Source organism: Psammomys obesus, unplaced genomic scaffold (assembly GCF_907164565.1).
Source record: "Psammomys obesus unplaced genomic scaffold, mPsaObe1.curated_primary_1811, whole genome shotgun sequence".
Taxonomy (NCBI): domain Eukaryota; kingdom Metazoa; phylum Chordata; class Mammalia; order Rodentia; family Muridae; genus Psammomys; species Psammomys obesus.
The window spans coordinates 44,711,517-44,735,594 of NW_026593286.1; the positions used below are offsets into that span (position 1 = coordinate 44,711,517).

At 37.5% G+C, this 24,078-nt stretch overlaps 1 long non-coding RNA gene across 1 annotated transcript in view; it reads left to right on the forward strand.

The window, feature by feature from the left end:
• The first annotated feature begins 818 nt into the window (after positions 1-818).
• The window catches only part of LOC129683916 (uncharacterized), an 81,102-nt gene continuing 57,842 nt past the window's right edge, over positions 819-24,078 (forward strand). The window contains exon 1 of the long non-coding RNA XR_008721218.1: positions 819-989. This is a non-coding gene — a long non-coding RNA (uncharacterized LOC129683916). The remainder of the gene's footprint in view (positions 990-24,078) is intronic.

A 24,078-nucleotide genomic window follows, 5' to 3' on the forward strand; every position in this document is an offset into this window, starting at 1 on the left:
TGTCTATAATTTATTTTACATCAATTTACACACGTAAACATACACACTGTGCATGTGCATGCAGGCGTGCGTGCGCGCGCACACACACACACACACACACACACACACACACACACACACACAACTTGTTTAACATCAGGCACTGATGGGTTCTGAAGAAATGGCTCTTTTATTAGAGCCAGGAAAGATGACTACAGGTAGAATCAAGATGGATACAATGCCATCTGAAGGGAGAAGAGGGATAAAAGCAGTGAATTACCAATAGCCAGTCCTTAGCTGAGGCCACAATCACTTTAGCAGATTGCCCTGAATTCCTTTAGAAATTCAGATTCTTGAGCCACACCCCTTGCTGTTGCTATTGTACTGGTGATCAACAAACTCTGCATTTAAAAGGTGGTGAAGTGTTTTTGGGAAGCCATTGCACTTGAGTGTTTCTGAGAATAGAGCTTCCTACATTAGTTTCCGGGACCTGGATTAGCCACACCACCTTTATTCTTATTTTTCAATTGAGAAGGTAGGCTGTGAGGTTGAAAGGAGCTCAGATTTTGGCCTGACTTTTGTTTGCCATGGTTAGTTCCCTGCAGAAAGAATTTTTAAGCTTCTGCAAAGCCCAAGCAGTATAGAGTGAGCTGGAGGCTGTCACAGGCAGCGAGACTCCTGGCTGACCACTGGATGGCATTGCTGTCCTTTCTTTCCTCACAGGTTTCCTACTCAGTATTCACAGGAGTTAGAGAGTTCCTGAGGCCTCTTGCCAGTGTCTCCTCACAACAATGAAAAACAGTGAGTGGAGCCTACCAAGTCCCTTGGCCAACAGGGAAGCCATTTCAGAGCCAGGTAGGCCCAGTATGGACGTGCGGGACAGCACATCTAAGGTGACAGAAATGCTTTATGTTTTATAAAATCAGCCTCCCTGTTTCCTCCTGGGATCTGTTTATAGGCCACGCTTTGAGTCCTGGGAAATGACACCACTGAAGACAAGTCCAGGAGAGGTGAGCAAATAAGGATTTTTAGACAGTATCGGAGCCTGCAAAACTGCTGGAAAGTAGAATGCTTTTATCTGATTTTAGAGGCAGTTTCTGTTCAGTGAAAAGAGCCATTTGTTTGTTTGTTTTTTATTCACTGCCCTCTGGTGGAAACACACTTAGAATTTAATTTTTAAAAACATGTCCCAAATAGAAAGGAACAAAGAATCTTGTCACTTTGAAGGCGTGGTCATGGGAAGTAAACACAGGTTTTGTATTTGGAAAGTGCTCAGGGACAGGGCCTTACTCAAGCAGAATTTTACACCATTCATGTAATCAGAAGCCACAGAAAAGCTTGAGGAGACTCCTGGCTTGTAATCTGCATTTTAGAATCACGATTCCTGCTTTTTTTTCCCCCAGAGCTTTTAATTTTTGTTTATGTACATAATTGTGAAAATCTAGTGTTTTATTTTCTGAAGTATTTTATATTTCTAAGTTTTTTCATCCTTCTAATATTTGCCTAAATATTCAGCCATTTTCCAAAGTCCAACACAGGCATGCTAAACAGCTGCTCTGCTGGAAGGAAAGCATAGCTCTGCCTTGACACTGCTTTGTTGACAAGCTGCTTCTGGTTAGAGTCTTGCTAATGCACTAGGATGGTCAAGCTCCAGTCCTGGAACTGAACCCCAGGTTTGCCATAGAGACATTTGGCTGAATCCTGGATTCAGAGAAAATCTCAGCTCTGGGGACTGTTCAGTGTGTCTGTGGGAACAGAAAGCTGGACAGTTCCCAGGTCTGCTTTTCATGCTATAGTTACATCTGGCATTCCTTTGCTTCATGCTGTCAGTCCCAGCATTAAACAAAGAGAATAGATAGCCAACTGAGGAAATATTTAATCCCTTTCTTCTTTTTCCTGCCTTAAAGAATTAAATTTCTTTGCCTTTCCTTTCCTATTGTATTGGCTTATTTATAGTGAATGGGTATATTACTTATCTATTAGGAAACATACATGTGTATACTGTAAAAACTGATCTGAGTATCTTGTTAAGAATGTAATTCACACCCCCATACAAGACCCATGCAATCAAATTTTAATACAAGTCATCCTTACTGAATTCAGAGGACAAGGAGGCGCTGTCTGTGTCTACATCTATTTCTGTGTTGTTAGTCTCAGCTAATTGAAGGTAGACTAATTTCACATCTATCCTTGGCAGAGCACTACTGTGACTAAAGTCCAGAGATGGTCACTTGGTTATGCCTCTGTGAGTGCTGCTGGTGCATTTGCTAATGATCTTTTTGGCTACTAGAAATTTCAGAATATTTGTCTCAGTTCAGAATGTGTCTCCCAAATGTCATTCATTTAAAGTATTGGAAACTAAAATAGCAGTGGAATGGAATGCATCTTCTTTCATGTGTATGTATGTATGTATGAGGAGTCCTGATATAAGATAATGAGTATAAGCGTCTGAGGTCTAGGGACTGCTGCTGACTAATTCTGGCCTCCATTTTGCAGTTGCATGCACTGGAAGAGTATACATTAGTGTGGTGATTTACAAAGGCATGAAAACAAAGAGTAAATATACTCTTGTAAAGAGGACAGCTGGTTGTTTGATATCCATATAATGTCTAGCTCTGTTCCTCCAGTTTTCAGGGCTCAGCATTTTGGACAAATAATACTGTGAAAGTGCATCTGAAAGTGGCTCCCACGAAGGGAGTTTGTAAAACCACAGTTCACAATGAGTTTGTTTAAGCCAGACCCATAGGCCATTTTCCATGAAGCAAGCTGTGTGGGAAGCTGTGGTGGGCTCTGTTCAGAGTGGGCTTGATTCTGTAAAGCTGTTAAGGAGTATGTGTGTCCTCACACACAAGGCATGACCTGTCTCATCAGACTCCCCTCGGAGAACACGTGGGTGTGAAGCACCAGGACTTATTATTCTTTCCATTTCTGCTATACTTACAAGCTGCCTGCTGTTCCCATGATCTTTCTTCACATGTGGTTTAATGAAATTGTTTAGATTTACATCTAAGTTACAATCTCATTTCAGCCTTACCTCCTTGATGTTTCTTCACTCCAGTCACTGCAGTTAGTGTTTTAGATGTTTTCTTGATTTGCTGGCGCAAGTGTAGGGAGTCTCTGGGTATGTTATAGATGTCTGACCACAGGAGCATGGCATAAAATATTGATAACTTCCATTAGACAGATATATTCCAAAGCTCTGAGGAGAAAAACCATGGTTTTTCCATGTTCACATTGGTATTACGATGCTACATATCCTCTCATGTTTTTTATAAGGCAATGGCGCCTTTAAAAAAAGAGCAGTCTGCTCTGAGAGCAAGTTAATCCCACTATGTTCTGGAAACCTGGCAGAATCATTAATAAGGAAACCAGTTGTGTGTAGGTTTAAATTAATCAGCAAGCATCCAGCAGCCAGAAACCTGAGGGGAGGAGAGAATGTTTCTCCTTGAAAAGAGAAAATATACTCCTCTCTCACTGAGAACATCACAAACACACACACACACACACACACACACACACACACACAGAGAGAGAGAGAGAGAGAGAGAGAGAGAGAGAGAGAGAGAGAGATGGAAAGACAGAAACAGACAGAGAGACTTATTAATGGAGAAACATGTGCATTATGTATATTCTGGCTATAATCTTTTCTCCCTTAGGGTTTCTGTAAAGCTGTGCAAAAGAAAAGTTAAAATCTTTGAAAGATGGGCTGTGGCCACAGGAGAATACTTTGACTGAGAAGGATCAGGAGCAGTGGAGGCTTATGTTTACCATAATGGGGAGAGTTATTTGGGCTTCAATTCCAAGGGAGCAGAGAGCACATTTAAAACTGTAGATCAAGTGAGGTGAGAGCAAGGACACAGAAGTGAGAGTAGAGAGCCTGCAGCAGGATGCAGGGAAGGTGGAGGTTCTTTGATGTTATTCATCATGGTTCTCCTAAGAACTAGACTGAAGAGCGCTAAGATTAATTCTAACTCAGGAGTTTTGTTTCTTTCCTTGATTAACACCCATGGATACTAGGAGCAATGAACAACTGGGGGTACTTAACACTGGACAGTATTAGAACATTCAGAGTTTATATAACTTCCGTATAAGTGAAGAGAGATTCACAATATAATAGAAAGTTGGTGATTTTGAACCAAATGTTGTTGACTGCAAGTTTGTGAGATACTATGTCTTAGTTACTTTTCTCTTACTGTGAAGAAACACTACGCTCTAACCAAGGCAACTAAGCATTTAACTGAGAGCTTGCTTACAATTTCAGAGAGTGAGTTTGTGAACATTATGGCAGGGTGCATGGCAGGAAGCAGGCAGCCATGGTGGGTACTGAGCAGAAGCTAAGAGCTTACTTCTGATCCAAAGAAGCAGAGAGAAATCTAGCTGGGCTCTTTAAACCTCAAAGCCCATGTCAGTGTCACACCTTCTTCATTCCAGCCACTTCTCTTTCAAAAAGGCCACATCTCCTAATTCTTACCAAACAGGTGAATCAACCAAACACTCAAATAAGCCTATGTGGACAATTTGCACTCAAACCAAAACATGACAGTTTATTTCCTTACATTGCTATATGTCACCAAACCTTAGAATTGTCTAATATTAGTGCTTACTTGTTAAAACTAGGGACTATTTATTTATTTACTTGTTTATTTATTTTACTCTTTTTTTTTTCTTTTCTTTGTTAGACATAATGTAGTCGAAAGCACATGGTAGACAGTGGATATAGTTGCTTGATACTGAAGGGTGAATTTGAGCTGTGGCATCTCAGAACAGATGCAAGCTTGATGGACATGCCAGAGGATCCACATTCTATACCCACCTTTGCCATTTGTAGGAAGTGTACTATGGACAAATCTTCCACTTCCTTGTGCCTCTTTTTTTGTTGCCATCCTAGTTGAGAAAAAAATGTTTAATAAGTCACAGGGTTATCAAAATACTCAAATGAAGTTAAGTCAATTAATGAGTGCTAAGGAAATTAGAAACCAGTATAACTATATAACAATGTATGTTATTCCCAAATACACATTTTTAAAAATGGATGCATGGCTTTAGCTTCTTATGTGTAGCATTGGAGAAATTGTTTTATTTCCTCCATATATTTAAATAAAAAAGATGGACTATGTCAGCCACTCACTGAGCCCTGCCTGTGAGACAGAATCTGCACTTGTTGGGATGTTGATCTGGTGCTCCAGTACATCCCCTCTGGCTAGGTGGACCCAAGAGAAGACGTTAGTACCTGTGGCTCAACAGAAGTATTCACTTTTATCTAATTGAATTGGGTCACATAGTCATTTAGAAGAATCTTCAGCTAAACTGGGGGGAGGGGGAATGTTTGGATTAGATACTTTATCATTTTTTTCCAAAGGTATAAAATTATCTTTGTAAATGCTATTATATTACTTTAAAAGAATCACCACCAACAGCAGTGGCATGAATGCAACGCGTCTGAAAGATAAGGTTAGTTTCTGGAAAGTTGGTTAGCTTTGCATTCCATAGAAGTAGAAGATGGAAGGCACGGCAAGCTTTCATTCAAGAAAAGCACCACAGAAAGAAGTGACCTGGTAATTAGCATGTTTCCAGCACCAAGGAATTAAAGGAGGTTTGCTTTCTACAGTGCGGGGGGGTGGGGGGGAACTCCTTCCTTTGGTGGCTGCATAGGCTGTTCTCTCACTGGCTGAATGAAGATATGCACGTTACCTAAATTTCAACCTTTTCAAAAACTGGAAAAATTGAGTGATGATTGATTTCATAAATGACAAGTTTGTGACTAGCAGAAGGAGTAAGGAGAATTATTACGAAGGGAATGTTTAAACCAGCTCCTGTATAGACTCTATGAGATCATTCAGAAAAAGACTCTTAACTCAAAGGCAAAATTGAGATGTTCGGGAAGGTAATATCACACAAGGAAAGTTCTTTCTTCTCTCTCTCTGTTTTCCTGTATGTAAAATACACAAGCATATAATGTATATTTTGCATAATTTAATAGTATTCTCATATGTCTGTATATAAAACACAAGTATTTGTAGATATTGTATATAGAAATACATGCATTTTATATATCTATATAGGCATAAATATCTATATGTTTATGCCAATATATCAAGATATCTCTAAATATTTAAACACAGATAGATGTATAGATGCAGGTAGGTTGAAATAATGACAAAAACTAGGTGATGAAATCCATTTATATATATGAAGAACAGGTTTTTTAAAAAATCTCACTTAAATAGTAACATTAAACATGTTATTACTAATTTTAACCCCAAAGTACTATCATCGTTGGAGTGAAAATTAACCCTCTTGGGTCAATTGCACAGCACTCTATCTGTGGAGCAGAACTGACTATCGTGGTATCTCCCTGACTTAAATTACTTAGTGCTGACTTACAATGTGATCCAATCGTCCAGAATCCTTCGGGATATTTTCAGCTTTCAGATGGGATTCTTTTTTCCATCAAGGCTGGATTTACTTGCATATGATGCGCCTTGTGGCATTCTGCAGATTATACCTCATCCTAGTGACAGTAGCTGTTTCTGGCTCCCTAACTTTACAGTTTCCACAGACCAGTGTAGATAAACTGGCAAATATGAGGCTAATACTATTGATAAACAGTTTAACATTGTGTTAATCTGAGCCACAATAAACATAAATACTTTAAACATGGAAGGATTATTTTGTATCTTCTTTGATGTCATATAACCTAATGTAATATATTAAGGATCTTCAATATAATTTTTCTTCTGAAAGTTGTTAAACCCCTAGGTTAAAAGAATAGAAATGTTAGGAGTTGAAATGTTCTTGTTTATTAACATTATGCTCTTATCTTGTTCCTCCAGTCCAACACAACCTATGCAACTGACACATAGTTATTTTAAATTGCTTCTTAGTGGCTCCTGCTCCAAGGCTTGCAATATCTATTAAGAATCTTAATGAGAGGGATTATAAACCTTCTTGCCAAAGATAAACAATATGAATGTTTTGATGAGGAAGGATAAAGTGAAATGGAATTTGAAGCTGGTATAACAGCAATTACCAGGCTGGAGAATTTTTCCTGTAGAAAACAGCTTTATAAAATTCCAGTGTGGAATATGGCAGCCTAACATTAAAGTGTGGTGACATGAACTCAATGACTGGCTCCTTTATCTCCCCCCACCCCCCGAGGGAGGAGCAGCCTTGCTAGGCCACAGAGGAGGATATGGCAGCCAGTCCTGAAGATACCTGATAAGCTAGGATCAGATGGAAGGGAGGAGAACCTCCCCTAGCAGTGGACTTGGAAAGGGGCAGGGAGGGAGGAGATGAAGAAGAGAGGGTGGGATTGGCAGGGAATGAGGGAGGGAGCTACGGCTGGGATACAAAGTAAATAACCTGTGATTAATATTAAAAAATAAAAATTAATATAAAAAAGAAAAGGGATACATGTTTCATTGCATGATAGATTATTGGCAAGCTATCATTTTATGGCAAATATTGCTTGCTTAGAACCTTAGATTTGCTGTTTGTCATATCCCACTTTATTATTTTCTTCTAATGTTCAAATGAACATTAGAAGATAAAAATAAAATAAAAATTACTTAAATATTAACGTATCTGTTCTGTCTATAATACTGAAAATCACAAGTTTTTGTGTAACTGGAATTTTTATTTCTGTCTGAATTCTGATGTGCAAATGGTGCCGCATGACTGATGTGTGTCTGAAGATCCAATACAGTAGTTCTTAATTTCTTTACCACTTATGATGAGTTTAAAAATCCTTTTGTTTTTCTTCTCCTTCATTATCTTATACCTTCTTGATTTCTATTGTGTCCTCAACTCGTTTACCCTTAAATGCACATATGATATTATAGCTAAATGGTAAAATTGGGAATTTTTTTTTCTGTAGTCTATTGAAAATTAGACACCTAAGTTGTTCCTCAGATCTAAATTAAACTATATATGAATAATGAATAAAAATGATTACAAATATAATTTTTGGAAAATAACTGATTTTTATACTCCAAATCAAGAATATCAATCAACTAAACTTACAAATCTACAGCTATACAGCAAATGCTCAGTTGTGAGTTATTTCTCCTGGCAGAGTATTAAGGAGCTATTGAAGAACTTCATTCAGATGCCTAATTTGTATTTCCAAGGATGGGAGGCATTGTTTTCATTGTATTCTGATAGTCTGCCCACATGATTGTACATAATGATGACTTTCTTTTTCAGAGCCTATCATTACATTTTAGAAAACAAATGTATTCTAGTCACTATTAGTGTTTTCTAAAATTTAATCATTTTCTCCTTTTTTAATTATTTTCATTTATTAAAATTTATTCAATTTATATCTTGTTTGTGGCCCCCTCCCTTATCTCCTCCCAATCCCACACTCCCTTCCTCATCTCCTCCCTGCCCCTCACCAAGTCCACTGATAGGAGAGGTCCTCCTCCCCTTCCACCTGACCTTAGCCTATCAGGTCTCATTGGGACTGGCTGCATCATCTTCTTCTGTGGCCTGGCAAGGCTTTCCATGCCATCATTGGAGTCCTTTCTCCAATCCCACCTGTTTTTTCTTTCTTCATGCTAACCCATGGTGGCCTCCTCCTTCTTGCTGTCTTCCCATCCCTCTGTCTCCCATCCATCTGTTCTTCCAGTGATTCCTCCTGAGATTCTCCAAATCCCAGGAACCTTAGCCACACATATCCAATTTTGCCCTGCCCAGGTATACGCTGTTTAATTAGCCAATCATGTATAATGACTTAGGCAGGTTTACACAGAGTGGCAGTAATCAGCATCCAACCTCCAACAATTTCCCTTTTCTGTCTAAATAAAAAAGGTCATTTTTTATAATAAGAATAATATGAAACAATTATTAAAACAAATACGTAAAACTGCTATATACAATGTTTAATTTAAATGTCTTTGGCAACCTTGAAGAAAATATCCTATCCGTGAGGGTCTAAAGTTTTGTGCCTAAGTTATTTATTATAGTTTGTATCTATCAATCTAAAAACATCTATCTAGACTCCAAACATCCTTTTAATTCCTAAGCAACTAAGCAAATTGAAATACTTTGACTATCTGGTCTTCAACCCCATCAGTGACTTGAGAAGGAATAAAATTAAATACTTAAATAAATAGGAAGCACATGTTAGCAGCTTCTAAAGAATTGAAAATTGACAGAGACATTTTGCTACCTTAACAGCCACCCAAAACTCTGAAGATGGAGCATCATCTTCAGCCTTCTGGCTCAGTATGTTTGACAGATATATTTGTCAAGCAGGAACTATTTAGGACATACTTACCCTGCCTAGGCAGACTTTGGTAGTCTACTTGGCCTGCATTCAAACTTGCCCATTTTAGGCAGAATTCTCTCTGTCATGAAGCAATAGCATTTTCTTTACCAGGGTGTCTGGTTTGCCATATTTGAAGCCATTTCCATATTGAGGTTCTTCGATGCTCATCATCTTCTTTGAGGTAGGCTGGGTGCTGCCAGGAGATGACCTGTCTCAATATAAAAGTATCTTCAAAATAATAAAAACATTTTAAAATGTCATACTCTGTCTATCTTTATATAATTTATTTGTCTATAGAATCATGTCTATCTGTTAAATCTAGGATATATATTTTTATGATAAATTAGAGTAGTGTCTGGCTTGATTATGAGTTGATAAACTAAAAAACACTTGCATTATCTGATATCCTAGTTTGTTATATCAATTTAAAAGTTTTGGAAGTAACCTTGGATTTATGACAATATACTAAAATTTATACCAATGTATCAAAAAATATAAAAGAAAGAAAAGAAAAAAGAAAAGTGAACCTCCCCTGCAACCTCATCTTGTCAATGGAAGTAAGCACTATATCAGTATAAAAGCTTTCTAATACTTCATTGTGATTGTGGAAGCTTGGTGCCCATTTAGTTTAAAATCCAGGTTTTTTTTTTTTTTTAATAAAAAAAGGATTGCTTGGGGTACGGGTTGACTGCTAGGGATAAGAGGGATATAATGGGAGAGAGTGGTCATAACACATTATATACATGTATGAAATTATCAATAAAATTAACCAATTGACAAAACAACATAGAAAGCTATTAAGAATGAAGGTACAAGCCAAAGTGCAAACAATCATTTACAAAGAATAAGCACAGGTATATACAAGTAAATGTCTTCATTCTAGACTGTGTACCATTTTAGTGTATGTAGCCTCCATTTTATTTTTTGAGTTAGGGTAACATTGCTCGCTCTTTCTGCTTGGACTCGGTTACGGTTAATCAAAATCTCAAGACCATACCACATGTGATGGTGCTGTATGAACCATTTCCCTGTTGTCTTCAGATTCAGTTGTTTTTCCAGTTTAAATTACCTATGCAACTATCTCCATTGAAGACAGATTTTTATTTTATTAACCTCAAATTATTAGTCCAGTCTAAAACCATGAAGTTTGATTGAAATGTCTAGCATGCTATTTATCTAAGTACTGTGTTAATTGAAAAGTTACTTTCTAAGACATAGAAAACCATTTTGCATAGCCTAGAACAAAGGGGAAGAAGCCATTTTATTAATCTGCTCTCACTGTGGAATGTCACTTGCATGTGAATACTTAAAAATTGCAGTTCTCAACTAAAGTTTCTTAGTTTCTAATTTAAGTTTTCTCATCTCTTGTCAAAACCGTTGTGACTGGCCTCATTAACTCTCTGGCTGAAGTCTCACATCATGTTTATGTGGGCAATGCTTTCTGCATCCTAAGGCTATCCTATCCAGTAATTCTTTTAAAGAAATAAATTAGATGCATCAGCCATAACTTACTGATAATAAACCTAAATTGAGTCTACTAGTCCAAATTTCAGCAAATTTTATAGAGGGTGAAATATAGTAGAGACTCAGTCCAATGCACTGTCTGGGCTCAAATATGACCTGATGCTTAGAGTTTTCAAGAATGAGTCAACCAACCACTGAAATATTCTACTTTATATACTTTGATCCAGGAGAAAATGAAACTGAATTAGTAGTACAGCTATTTAAAGTGTTTTCAATGAGGACATTACTAATTTTTTAGATACTAAAATGATTCACATAGAGAACTTATTTCAAAAATTTAAAACCTATAAACATATGGGTTTAAAATTTTTACCTAATAACTCTTTATTCATTAGAAAAGAACTGTATGCAATATCTGTCTATTTAACCCACTGAACATCTGTCAAGTTTCTAGAAAAAAAATAAAAAAGAATTTTTTAAGTTGGCCAGAGACAGATGTGTATGACACCTTTACATTGTAATGGCGTGGGGCATCATTGAATTCCTAACACAGATCTTTCACTGCTTGTGTTCCTTCAGCTTTGCAGATAACTTCTCTGATGTGAAAATGAATCCTGGAAAAAAAAACCCAGAAGCTAAATATGAGTTTTGGAAAAGTTATTGCATGTCATGAAATCTAACTTTCAAAGAAGGTTGTATTGTGTTGTTTTAAATAGTTGCCTGCTCATATCACAGACAGAGGATCACTGTAAACAAAGGCACTATTCTTCTTATAAAGTGAATGAACATTTACCTCTTAACTCATAGTTTTGCTCCTTCTGTAAAAATAGTGCAAGTTTAGTTCCTTGTACTAGGTAACTTCAGATTCTAAAGGTGGTGATCTAATGAAAGCATTTTAAGAATTTTAAAAGTGTGTTTGTGTGTGTGTGTGTGTGTGTGTGTGTGCGCGCGCGCGCGCACGCGCGCCTGCCTGGTGGCACATACACCAAAGGACAACTTTCAGGGGTCTGTTTTCTCCTTAGCTCTGTGGGTCCTGTGGATGGATGAAGTCCAGCTTGTTAGGTTTGGGAGCACGTGCCTTTCCCATCTGAGCCATCTCATGGACCCTACTTGGAAACTATAATACCAATAATAGGTCTCTTTGCCCTATCTCTGCCTAAGAAAAGGAAAAGGTAGGAAGCCTGGGAGAAGGATGATTGAATTGTAACTCAAAAGACTTGCTCTTCACTGTGATTTGAAGTTTTATGTATGTATGTTTCGTGATCATGAAAGGAGACTTGGAGCTTCTTCCCTAAACACAGAAGGAAGTGATTGTGATGAGGAACCAGTGCTAACACCCTAACAAGTATAGCTTGTAAGCAAGCATACACATGCAAGATGTCGAACCAGATAAGCAGCTGTTTCTACACCAACCTCTATGATTGCTTTTCAATAGCTGGTGCAAATGATTACTTTTCCATATAATTCTAGCTAAATACTTCTCTTTTCTTCAAACCCAAGCATCTTTCTCAGTTTAGTTTTTAGTCTTGGCCAAGAAATATCAATTCTTCTTTTTAATTACTCTACTCCTCCATCCCCACTATTTCAGTCAGCTGCCACATTTCTATAAGGCCAAGTAAAAAAGATTTTCAGATGAAAATCAAACCTGTCGTATTCTGCATCATTATATCAGTGTTTGCAAATGTATTGAATTCTTAATTGAAATTATATAAAAAAGCAAGCTTTTGGATTTCTCAGTATCACCTTATTCTTTCTTCATTTCAGTCTCTTTGCCCCTGCTTTATAATCCCTGCCTCAAATCCTCCTTTGAGATTAAAATAAAGTCAAATACCTAGGGCTTTCCTAATAAGACCCTATTTCTATTTTTTAGTCTCTGTATCTCCTCAATACCTAGCTTCATTTCCAATTTAAATAAAATCTTTTATAAGAAAAATGCTGCACTAGTCTTTTAATCTACATACTATGAAAATAAGCCAGAAGGTTTAAATTCTAAAAACCAAAAGCACTTTCAGACTCATTGGGAAGAAGTGTCTGGACAGAGTGTATTCTGAATCCTTACAGGTAAGAAGCATCAGCTCTAAGCAGCAGGAGGGAATGTTTGTGATAATCTGAACCTATCTAGGTCTTATTGTGAGCATGTCAAAGGAGCAAAGTGAAGTCCAATGCCGAAATACTGCATGTGTCTTAACAGACACTAGGCTTTCCTCTGATAACGTCATTACTGCTGGTGGTAATCATATTGCTCTACAAACAAAACAGATTTTCATTTTATTTCATGATTCTAATGAATAGATCTCCATTTATGCTACTCAAGCCATTTTAGAGTAGACTTTTCTCTTCCATTAAAGTTAGAATAATGAATGATCTTTTGTACAATTACTTGGTTGTAATTAAATCTGGATTTTGCTGACTGCTCTAAATGTTGAACATTGAAGCTTGTTGCCGGAGGTTTGTGGAATCAGTAGAATGGCTGTTCTCTTGCTTACCTCTTTCCCTAGAAGTGAGTTGATGATTTTATCAGGCATATAGCCCTTTTCATTACATACTATGTTCAGCAAAAATGAGTTAGGGAGGAAAAGGGAAATATTTTGAGCTGCTATGAGTTCCAGTTGTACTTCCATTTGAGAAAGGAAGAGACTGCAAGAGTTCCCCTGTAAGATGAATATGTTTATGTACACAAAGAACAGGTTCACGAGAAAATAAAATATTTAGTAATAACCACCAGATTGACCAAGTTCCACTCTGGACAGGGACATTGATGTTCTTATTTCTGTGTCACTGATCCCTAGAATGGCATGGCAATTAGCATATGGAAAGTCCTCTACGGCACTAGGTTTTCAGACACTACTGTATTTGGGTGTTCCTTAAAGCTTATATTTCTCTTTCAACCCCCCAACCCAGGTAGTGGAAAAAGAAAGTTGTAAGGGAAAGGGGATGTAGTCCTCTTTACTTCTTCCTGTTGGGTAGGGTCATAGGATTCTTTTGGGAGAATATCTGTCCAGAAGTCCAGGTAACCAGCAAACCAGCAAGAGCAGCAAGCAGTCCTCCTCTGTCTCTTTCAAGCCACTGTATCTCCTTATTCTGGGCTATCATATTTATACACCTCAAAGTCCTCAGAATTCAACTAATTCCAGCTCACAAAAGGACAAATAATAGGCGTGGATAAACTAAAATCAACCACTTGGGATTATAACAAAAACATGTTTAGCATAAACTAAAACGTTCACAAAAGTACTCAGTTCTACATCACACAGTTTTATACCTGAGTTAAGCTTGAGCAGATCACACTCAAGTGAGGAATCTTGGTTCCTAAAAAATCTGGACTTCAAGAACAACAATACTATTTGCCCTCTGACTCATCTACAGTATTGATGGACAGCATGTAAATGCTGATCTCTTTATGTCTAATTTTCAGTATCATTTCTCCACAGCATCATGATTACAAGAGAATCTAATGTTCTTTATCTGGATGGGTATCACTTCACACATCCAGCTGCTTTGTGTTCTAAAATGGTTTCTTCGTTAAGCAGTGAACAATTCTAATGGTTCACAATTCCTCCTAACACCTAATCCAAATCTGTAAATATACTAACGTTCTTCTTTTAATGTTTCACCTTTTCTCATGAAATAATCATGGCTTTCCAATATTATACACACGAAACTTCTTACTAAAAAAATATATTGCTTTCCTTAGGAGAACAGTATCATTCTAAGAACAGAAGAGAGAACAAATAGAAGTAAAGCGTAAGGAAAAGGAAGAGGGAAGCTATGGCTCTTCATGCTTTTCTTCCCACCTCCCTCTCAGTAAAATACAGAATAACTTTTAGGACACTCATCATGTGGCATTTTGTCTCTAGTCTTACACTTTTTAAAAATGTCCTCCTGCTCAGATGTGTCTGATTGGCAGCTCAGTCTCCATGTGGCTTTCTGAATGAGGGGAGCAGGGGCTGCCTCTATCATGAACTCAGTTGACTTCTCTCTGATCATTCCCCACTGATGATCAGCCTTGACAGGCCATGGAGGAAGAGGATCCAGGCAGTCCTGATGAGATTTAACAAGCTATGGGCAGATGGCAGTAGTGGAGAACTCTCCCTTTCAGCAGACTCAGGGAAGGGGATGAAGGGAAGAGGGATGAATGGTGGGACTGGGGGAGTTGAGAAAAGGGGCTTCAAACTGGATATACAATAAATAAATTTTGAAGAAATTTTTTTTAAATGTAAGTGTTTTAGTTTGTTTGTTTGTTTTTTGAGGTTTCTTGTCTACAATGATAAAGCAGAAGTTGTAGTTCCTTCCTTATATGCTGCATATTCTCCACATCTTACCTAGACTTTCTAACACAAGACAGCTAACACCGAAAGCATTTATCTATGTTACTACAATGTAGGCATCCTTTCTCACTGGCTTAGTTTCAAGTAGTAACTTCTGGATTCCCAGGTGGATCTCTGTGAGTTTGAGGCCAGCCAAGGCTCTGTTACACAGAGAAAAGCTGATTCAACAAAACAAAACAACAATTAGAGTAAACTCACTTGCTAGCAACTATGGTGAAAACCCCAAATAGCATAACATGAATCAATGGGGAGATACTGCAAAACAAGAAAACACTGTCTTGGTTAAGTTATTATTATATAACAGCTAAGCCAAACCAGCTACAAATTTAATATAAATGGAGCAGAAATAAGAGTGAGAAATACAGTGTAATGCATTTTCATGAGAAGGAATAGTGTGTGTGTGTGTGTGTGTGTGTGTGTGTGTGTGTGTGTGTGTGTGTTTACTCACTGGTGTTTTTCAGGATGCCTGTAAACAGATTATGTAACATCATGGTACAGTAAGGTTATACAAACATTTATTCTCTTCCTAGCAGTGGACGGTTGAAAGCAAGCCCAAGATGAAGTTACTTACTTTTATTCATAGTAACTTTATCTACTCCAATAATTGGTCGTTCCAGTACCTGTGTTTATTTTTTACAAAATGAACAGTGTCCTAATCTTCTATTAGCTTATTTTAGTCAATAATAATGACTGGAAAGAAAATTAATGTGATGAAATAAAAGGAATGAAATAAAATAAAAACACTTTAAAATATAATGTACAATATTGCTTCTATTTTATATGCTCAGTTTCTTAACCTTCAGTCATTATGAATGTCTTTGACATTGCCTTTTAACACTGGTCTTGATGCTCTGAATAAGAACACAGTTTGATCTTTAAGTATTTAAAATGTTCAAATACTTTATACGATGCATATATAAAGGATATCCAGTTCCGTTCATTGCCACCACAGAGTATGACAGAATTACTGTAGTTTAAACAGGTTGGCTCATGCTATAATAATGCATGTTTTTATTAGAAGTGCTACATAAAACATATGCAATGAACATAATGTTTAGTATACCATAGATTACATTTGGCATGTTCAGTAGTTATTTTATAAGCATATATGAAATTTTATATCATTCCTAACAGATGGGGAATAAGCAGTAACGGGACTTGTTAATTTTTTTATTATACTTTGGAAGAAAATAAGTAATAATGTTAGGAAAAAAACATATTGAGGCTAGAAAACTACATAAAATGTTTTAACACCCATTTTAAAATCTTGGGGTAGAAAAGAAACATAAAGAAACTTGAAATGTTTTTGCAGCATCTATTATCAGTAATGGTGCTCTATAAACCAGCATTGTACGGGAAGAAAAAATATTTTCTGGCTAAAATACCACCAACTGTTTTCTGAGATTCAGGAAACAGATATATGCAGAGAACACAAAATAGTGGTGGAAAACTTTAAAATATAGAATGTAAAGTAAATTAAAGCAAAGATGGCTTGAAGCATTTCTGGCTTAGGTCTAAAAGTACTTAGTGACCCACACTTATCTCTCTGGGCATCTGGCACGGCTAGATGACTTTTCTTGTGCTTCTTCGGGTCTAGAGAAGCACAGGAAAAGTCCCCTTGGTCTGGAGTTTTCAACTTTTATTCCTTCTCTTGTATTTTGCTTCTTGTTTTCTGTCTCCAAAACTGTCATATCAGAAACAAGTCTTTTCCAACTGTGCTTAACCTTCCATATGGCCTCTATGATCATCCTCTTAAAACAGACACAGTCTTATCACCCGCAAGCCTCCAAGCCTCTGCTGCCTCTGAGTGTTCACAGTCTATACTTGGATGTGGAATATTCCACTATGCACCCTTAAAAGGTAAAAATTTCTGAAATTCATTGTAACAGCATGGAATTCTAGTATTCTCTTGTTAAAAATGAGGCTTGGAATGTAAATCCTCAGGAGAGAGCAACTAAGGTTATGGTAAATTACATTTAGAGCAAAGGTCAAAAGCCCTCTTGTGACAACTTTAAGCAAGAAAGCAGAAAGAAGCAAAGAAAGGATTCTTAAGGATCCTTGGGACAAAGAATGACAGAAGAGTGAAAATTCTTTACAAAAAAAAAAAAAAAAAGCAAAGACAAAAGACAAGAGAGAACCTAGACCCTCTGGTCAGATGCAGCTCTAGCTCTAGGCAGCTCGGTGTCTAAGCAGGGTCCCTAGTAAGGGAAGCAGTGGCTGTCTTTGGCATGGACTCAGTGGCTGACTCTTTGATCACCTCCCCTTGACAGGTAGGTGGGGGGAGAGCCTTGCCAGGTAGCAGAGGAATAGAATGCAGCCAATCCTGATAAAACCTGATGAGCTAGGGTCAGATAGTAGGAGAGGAGGACCTCCCCTATCTGTGGACTAGGGGAAGGGCATAGAGGGAGAAGAGAGTGAGAGGGTAGGACTGGGAGAAAATGAGTAAGGGGGCTAGAGCCAGGATACAAAGTGATAAATAATAAGTCAATAAAAAGAAAATAGAAAAATTGCAAACATCCAAAATAAATAAAGCAGTTCAAGACTTTACATCAAATTTGTTACGTTTAAATCACTAGAGGAGGAGACAAAGCACAAGATGAAAGCTCACACACACTTGCCAGCAGCACATACGCATTTCACTTTGTTTCTCATGTCACTTCCGTTCATTTTAATTTAACAAGTAAGGAAGATGTTCTTGTTAGGCCTCTATCTGCTGCAGGGTGTGGCTGACACGCCAACCCTACCTCGGGTGGGGCTTCCCCTCTCCCAGAGGCCTTTCACAAGATAATCCAGACATTTTGGTTTCTCCCTACTCTTTTTGCCTTTTGTCCTTTCCCCTTTCTTCTGCCTTCCCCCCCCCCTCTCCTGCTCTTTTCTGTGTCTCTCCTCCTCTTCTCCCTTTCTCTCTGTGTATGCTTTTCTGATCTCTCTACCTCCCCCTTCTCCCATGCGGCTCCTAATAAATCTTCATTTACAAAATATAGCTTTGCCTCACTATTAGCTCTCTCTGTCTTATTTATTCAAATAGTTCTGTGTCTAAAAGACTAAAAATTTAGGCATAAAAAGAATAAAACATTCTTGCATTTCAGAAGATCAAAATTTTTGGAGGTAGAACTATAGAAAATCTGATACAAGGATTTAGCTAAGGTATAATACTGTAGCTAGCATGCATATTTAGCTTTCATCTATCTTTTGAGGTGGTTTGAATGAGAATGGCTGTTGCAGGCTAATATATTTAAAGATTTTTGTGTCCCCAGTTAGTGAAACTATTTGGGAAGAACATAGAGGTATGGCCAGATGGATGAGGTCTGTCATTCCTGTTAGGAGTGAAGTTTCAAAAGATTCCTGGAATTTTTAATGTATCTCTCTGCTTCTTGGTTGTATGTATAAATGCCAGCTCTGTACCATTCCTTGCCTCTGCCATCATAAATTCTAACCTTCTGAAACTGTAAGTCAAAATAAATCTTTTCTTTGATAAGTTGTCTTGGTTATGGTGTTACTTACTTTGGCCTATGCCTCTTGCTTCTTGCCCTGGGTTTCATCTAGTGGTATTCAAGACATCCACAGAAGCACTCAACTTTTGTTTTAACAACATGGAAATATAAATGAGTTAAATTGTTATCAGTGTTTGAGGTACAGACTTCCTGAGGGGTGGAAGAACAGGGATTGATGCATGCCTGTTTCTCTTTGCTGTTATCTAGGACACATTCTTGTGGCACAGAGAAGCCTACTAAAGGGTTAAGTGCGTAATAACATAACACCCAGGTCTTAGTCCTTGATCTTCTCTGCCAAAACTCACTAGCCCCTTTTTATACCACAGTCATGGTTTGTTTATGTTTAGAAAAGCTCTATTCTCAGAATTCTAAGGCTATATGGTTTATCAATTGTCTATTAAATATTTCAATTTAGTTACCAAATAAATAAAGTTAGCATGCAAAAATTATTTCTGGATACATTTACATTCTCATCTCTGTTAGTGCCAGCTTCTACTAGTCAAACCCAAACTGTGGACATATCCTTGACTTTTTCTTTTCACTCAGACCTACTATCCTTCATATACAAATGCTGACTCTAACTTTGCAGTTTGGCCAGGATCTGAGTACAGTTGCTCTCTATGGGATGTCCTGCTCAAGACTTACTACTTCATGAGTCGGTTAGGTTACTGCCTAAGATCTCCCAAATAGTCTCATGGCCAGCCTTTCACATACAATAGCATAATATTTACCCCGGTTTTTAATCCTGAACAATGCCTCGGTCCCCTGTTAAGTAGTTATGATTTCAATGGAGATATCTTTGGGGCAAAATAGTTTTCCAGGATGGTTTAAAGATGCACTGGAGAATAATAAAGCAATATTTTAAACAATATCTATAAAGGAAAGGTTGAGCTATTACTCTCTTAAATTCACTCTTACTTGCTGAGGTAAAGTTTTGGGACAATGTTGTTGTTTTCACCTATAACTTGGGTACTTAAATATGGGGACAGAGCTCTGGACCAGCATTCAGGGAATTAGTATCAGTCCTGTCCATTTAGACTTCTTTCTCTTTGATGAGACACTTCTGTTTCTGAGTTTCTAGTGGATACTAAAAACTAAAAGCAAAAGGCTGTTGTATGAAATGTTATAGTCAATGAAAGATAAATTCCCATGAGAACCTAGTGAAAGCATGTGAAAATTTGCAGTTTCTGTGCATAACGTAGTGTTTGTTTTATTCTGGAAATTAGACATGTGGTTTTTATTACCTTCTCAAAGAGGTATATGACCCAAGAAAAAACAGAGTACTACTCAAATAAATTGACCATCAGCTACATTCTTCCTCATTTTATCATCAAAGGCTTCATTGTATGTAGCAACATGGTTTTTTTAATGAGAAATTTTGACTTTGGTCCTTAAAAACAAGGATGAGTTAGCAAACTTCAAGCACCTAAAGGTGAATAAGAAGGCTGTTAATATGGCTTCGTAGGAAACTATCAAGAATATGTTGTTCAACAGTTCTCAATACTCCTGTAATCTAGACTGGACTATGAGGTTCTGAAGGCACATGGGAACCACTTCTAAACCATTCAGTGCTTTTAAATCACTGTAGTTCTCCAGACACAATAGCCTCCTACTGAATATTTTCTTCCAGATAAATCCTTCCTCTCTCCTGCTTTCTTCTTTGTTTTCTAGGCAGTTACTAGATCTTTCCTGGACACAGAACAGTATAGTACTGTCCTGGAATGAGTTCTTTGAACCAGCCTTTCCTGAGAGCTTGGATAATGGAGACCCAAGTCCCAGAAAGGAAGTGCAAGACTGGGAGTCTGAAGCCTGTGTGGCATCCCAGCTCTGCTATTAAAATCACTCTGTGACCCTCTGCTGGCCACTTAACCTACTGTGCTGCTATTTGCTCATCTGTAAAATTGTTCTCCCTCTCAGGCTCTTTTTGAGGATAAAAGAAAATAATAGGTGGCAAAGTGCAGTGAATGGTAAAAGTCTAACACTAAATCAAAGTATTATCATTTTACAAATTTATCCCTGAGAAGTGCTGACATCGACATACAGGAGTTGAAGCTGCAATTAGGGGCCTGCTTCATCTTTAACCCACCAATAGGAAAGTAGATTCTCAGCAGTGACCCAGTTTCAGGCACCCTGTCATGACTTGCAACTCTCCCTTCTTAGTCTTAGTATAAGTGCAACAGCTCAGAAAATTATTTTAAGACAGTTTCAACACCAACTACTTTGTAGTCTTACTTTTTAACCTATGAGTTCATAAACTGATCTGAGCTGTTAGAACCTTACACATGACTGCAGTTCTACATAATTGTTTTGTTTAGGTAAACTGATCCTGACTAGAGCCTGTTACGAGCCAAACCTTGGGCACACAAAGGGTAATGTTTACCCATCTGAGGGAGCTTACAGTGTACTCAAGACAGGCTAAGAAAATGTGTTCAGAGCAATGAGGCCTCTTTCCATGACTATGGACCACAGGCTAAGCCAAGTCTTCGAATGTTTCAGTATGTATCATGCACTTTGATAGTTACCACTATTATCACTAGCAAAGCCTTGGTCTCTACATTAGTTAACTTTTTCACTTAAGGGAGAAAAGGCTTGTTTGGGCTCACATTTGTGTGTATTGTCTGTAACAGAGAAATCAACACTGCACTACTGAGTCAGCTGATCATGTTGACTCCATAATCCTGAAGCAGAGAGAAATGACTATAGATGCTCACAGATCACTTTCCCTTTTTCTTTGAGCCCAGGAGCCATCAAAATAATGCTACCCACAGTTAGAAGAGATCTTTCCAACTCATTTCATCTAATCTAATTAATGTTTCACATACAGGCTCTTACATAAAATCTAGAGATTGTCTAGATTTCATTAAATTGACCATCAAGGTTATGATCAGTACACTTCCGAACAACCTCCATGCCAAGCAATTCTCCATTTTTAGCACCTGCGCTTAAGCTTCAGAAATGTTAACTGATACGTTTCCAAAAGAATCCAGAAGTCATTCTGCTTGACTTTTTTATTCCAGGAGGAGTCAGAAAAGTACTTCGCCCCAGAGGAAGCCAGAAAATCAGCTGCAGAGTGATCTGGAGGGCTAAACTATGCACTTGCTTAGTACCTGAATGGCATGTGTTTCCTTTAAAAATGGCAACCTTTTTGTTCTTTATATTTTAATTTTTCAAAACATATGAAATGGTTTTATAGAAGCCCTCTAAGATATAAAAGGTATATGTAATATTAAAAGCTCATATAGTCCAAATCTCAAGTCCTTAGAAACTTAAAAGCTTTTCCTCATGAAAGCCCACCGCTTTACAAATGACGTTGATAAAGTGTTAGACAACTTGGCAGACACCCATTATTCTGCCTTGACAATAGGGTTGACAAAGGCCCAGTTAGGTCAGTGCTTTCTTGTATATTGGCTGCATTTATAAAATTATTTTATAATGAATTTTTTTATTTAGGCGTAACAGAAATATATCATTATTCTTTTGATAATTATACTGATATCCAAAGAATGTTTGGGGGGCTGGAGAAATGACTCAGATTTAATATCTAGTACCCACATGTCAGCTCCCAGCTCCAGTTCCAGGACTTCAGATGCTCTCGTTTGGCTTCCTTGGGTCCTGAACCCACACGGTACATAGTACACTTACAAGCAAAACACCTATAAACATAAAAAAGAAAACCTCACAAAGAGAATACTTAAAAATAACATCTAGCAAACACAATATCAATCCCTTTAAAAATATGTCTGACCTATTTTAAGTTATAAAGTACACTTTATTTATCCTAGAAAAGTAAGTGTTCAAGTAGAGCAAAGAAAGGCCTATGGGCACTGGTAACATCTCTCACTTTCCAGGGTCTGTGTGAGCCAAGGAGGCATGCCATTTACGTCTCCCTTTAGAATAGAACTAAACTTTAGACAGAATGAAATTTCTACGTATGATACCTCCACAGTCTTGCACTTATTCAATTTTATTCTTGGAGAATTTCATACAGTATACTTTTTTAATCACATTCTTTCCTGTACCACATTTTCTCACAATGCTTCCTTTATCCCTACACACTAACTTCAAGTGTTTTCTTTCTCTGTAAACAAATGAAGAAGATGAAAGCAGAGGAGGAGAAGGAGGAAAAGAAGGAGAAGAAGGAGGAAGAGGAGAAGACAAATAACAAAAATCATGGAGTCTAATTTGTGTTGGCAACTACTCCTGAGCATGAGGCTTGCCCATAAGTGTGTATGATAAACCAATGTCTCTTCACTGAAAAGAAAAGATCTTCCATCTTCAAATAACTCCTATTCTCTCTGTTTTTCAATCTAAAGTCTCACTTTTCCTGTGCAACTTTGGAAGGGGCCTTACATCAGACATTAAATGAATTAAATGAGTTCTCCATGAATGTGTGCTTGTGCGTTTGCGTGTGTGTGTGTGTGTGTGTGTGTGTGTGTGTGTTTATCTGTTGAGATGGGGGTCTCTTGATTAACTTTCAGCTTGACAATTTTGTCTAGTTTAGATAAGTTGCCTCTGGGATCACATTTCTTGTAACTTTTGGAACTTACATGGCTGCTGGGAACCTGAACTCCCAGCTTCACACTTTGAGATAGGCATTATCTACCAAGCCATCTACATGACCCTGTAACACACTTATTTTTACATGAAAGACATGAGTCCTGTGAGTCTCACATGAGTAGGTGAGTGTCTTGTCCCAGGGCACAGAGGGAGTCAGTCTTAGAATTACCTCCATAGCTTCAGGATTCTCATTTTGAGCTCTGTCTACCTGAGTTCCTAGTTCACTTTTTATTATTTTTTAATTAAATTTTTATTATTTTTATATTAACTACAGCTTATCCACTTTGTAAGGACACATCACTGGTACCTGTGGCTGAAATCTATTGTCCCATCTTCTTTGTTTCTGTCCTTCCCTTCCTTTTTTTTTTTTTTTTTTACATAATTCTTATCATGCAATGACTTTTTGTTGTCCATATACTGAATTTGAATACTCACTAAGAATTCACAAAATCTTCTATTTGTTTGCTTGGATCTTTTAGTATTTATATTTCTTTTTTTTTGGTTCAGTTTTGCTGTGTACTATACTTATATGTGTATTTTTGTGTGGAGGTCAGAGGTCAGTGTCAGGTGTTCTCTTCCAACTACTAGTTTTGAGCTGGAATTCTTGGAGCTTACCAGTTCAGCCACATTGACTGGCCAGCTTGCCCGTGGGATCCTATTCTCTCTGCTTTCTCAATGTTTAGATGTAGGGGCTGTTTCCAAACCACGTCTTCATGTTGAGTAACAAGGAAGCATACAACTGCCTGAACCATATCTCCAGCTCCTATATTCCATAATTTTAGATTAATTTAAAAAATTAATTCAGGAAATATAAAACAATACAGAGAAGAAAACAAAGTGTCATGTCTTATGCTTACAGAATCACCTGTTGTGGTGGTTTGAATTAAAGTATCCCCCAAAGGGTCAAATATTTGAATGCTTAGGGAGTAGCACTATTTGAGGGGATTGAAGTGTATGGCCTTATTGGAGTAGTTGTGGCCTTGTA